The sequence below is a fragment of the Phaethon lepturus genome, unplaced genomic scaffold, assembly GCF_000687285.1.
Source record: "Phaethon lepturus isolate BGI_N335 unplaced genomic scaffold, ASM68728v1 scaffold32700, whole genome shotgun sequence".
Taxonomy (NCBI): domain Eukaryota; kingdom Metazoa; phylum Chordata; class Aves; order Phaethontiformes; family Phaethontidae; genus Phaethon; species Phaethon lepturus.
Window position 1 is genome coordinate 2,551 of NW_010511724.1, and position 1,776 is coordinate 4,326.

Genomic DNA, 1,776 nt, shown 5'->3' on the forward strand with positions numbered 1-1,776 from the left:
CCTTCCAAATCCGGGCTAAGCTCCTACTTGCCCCCCCCCCGTTTCCTGGATCTGCCCCTTTTTCCCTGCCAGGATCAGCACCGCCTGCCCGCAGCCTGGCCCAGGGCTTGGACCGGGTGGGCTCTGCGCTGCACGTCGGAGCCTGTCGCAGCTGTGCGGGGCCCGGGGCTGCTCTGGGCTTGTGCCGCTGTGGCAGCTTGGTGTGAAACAGCTCCGCTTTCCCTGCCTGAGCTTTGCTGAGGGTTCAGGGCTGGCTTTGGGCACTTGCTCTCATAGGTTGTAGTGGTGCGATGCCTTGAAATCGCCCTCGGTGCTGGTGCTGAGCCGGGTCCTTCCTCGCCTCTGCGGTGGAGGAGCTGCTGTGGGTTTGGCCTCTCCTGTCGGGGCAGGCCAGGGCTGTGCTTGCAGCAGCCTTTGCCCTGGGATTGGAGTTGTTTCATGGCAAAGCTTGGAAGATTTGGCTGCGCTTTTTCTTTCTGCAGGGAACAGTGCTGCCATTAGGGCTTACAGGGTGAGGCAGAGCCTGCCCGGACTTTCCCCTGTGTTTAACCAGACCTGGGAGGGCTGAGGCTGGTGTCTGCTGCCGTCACCCAGCACACCAACCCCCCAGGCTGCCCAGCGTGGGCATGGAGGGGCTGGCAGGGAATAAAGCGCCGGTGAGGGGAGCTGCTGCGTGAGTTGAGCTGTGATTTAGTCCTTGCCCAGGTGCAGGGTGCACCCCGTGCCGCAGAGTCAGGCCCTGTTGGGGAGCCCCAGGGCTGCTGTAGAACAGAATCATTTTGGTTGGAAAAGACCTTTAAGGTCATAAGAGTGCAACTGTAGTGGGGGGAGAGAGCATGGGGTGGGGTCCCTGCTGGTGTGGAGTAAACCCCCCCTCCCCACAACCTTGTCGGGCCTGGGGAGGAGGGTGGATGTTGCCCCTGGGGTGCCCCAGGAGCCCCCACGGTGCTGCCCAGCAGAGGGGCTGGGGGGTTCCGCTGCACCATGAGGACTGGCATCCTGCTGACGGGGCTTTTCCCCTTGGCCAAAGTCTCCTTGTGAGTTGCTCCTGGGCTCAATCCTCTTAGTCCCTAAAACCGCTGCTGTGGCTGGCTCAGCATCCCCAGGGCTCTGGTGCTTGGGGACACAGCTGGGGCAGGGAGCCCAGTTCAGGACCACATGGAAAGGGATTTTACTGGAGACACGACCAGTTTTGGTCGCCTGTGCATGCTTGCTGGAAGTCAGACCCCCGTGCCCAAGTGCTGTGGATGGGATTGCTTGCGTGTGCTGTGGAGCACGAGGGCCACCGAACCTCTGTGCCTCTGCAGTGGGGGCAAAGACCTGATGTTTTCACACCGTTTCAGAGTCAGCAGCTCTTGTGGGGCTTCTTGCCCCCCTTCCCTCATCTTCTGGAGCCTCTGCGTGCTGGGCTGGCCCCAGCTGGCCCCACTGAGCTCTGGGGTGCCTCTGAGCACATCTCCATCTCCTGTGGGCGGTGGGGCAGGGCAGTGGGATGTGCTGTTTCCCCCTTGCCACGGTACTGGTGTGAGGCAGCTGCCAGCACCACACCGGGACCTTACCGGTGCGTGGGCTTCGGCGCCTTTCCCCAGTGTTCGTCCCCACTTACCGCCCAGCTGCTCCAGCCCTTGCTCTCCGCCGTTCCCATGGATGACTCACCGGGACCATGCAGGGCTGTTTCCAAATCCCGCTGTGCCAGTGTTTGCCTCCGCTCCCCCAAACACCTTTTAAGCCCAAATTGGAATGAAACTGGCATTTTTGTGGCCAGGATCTGGCCAG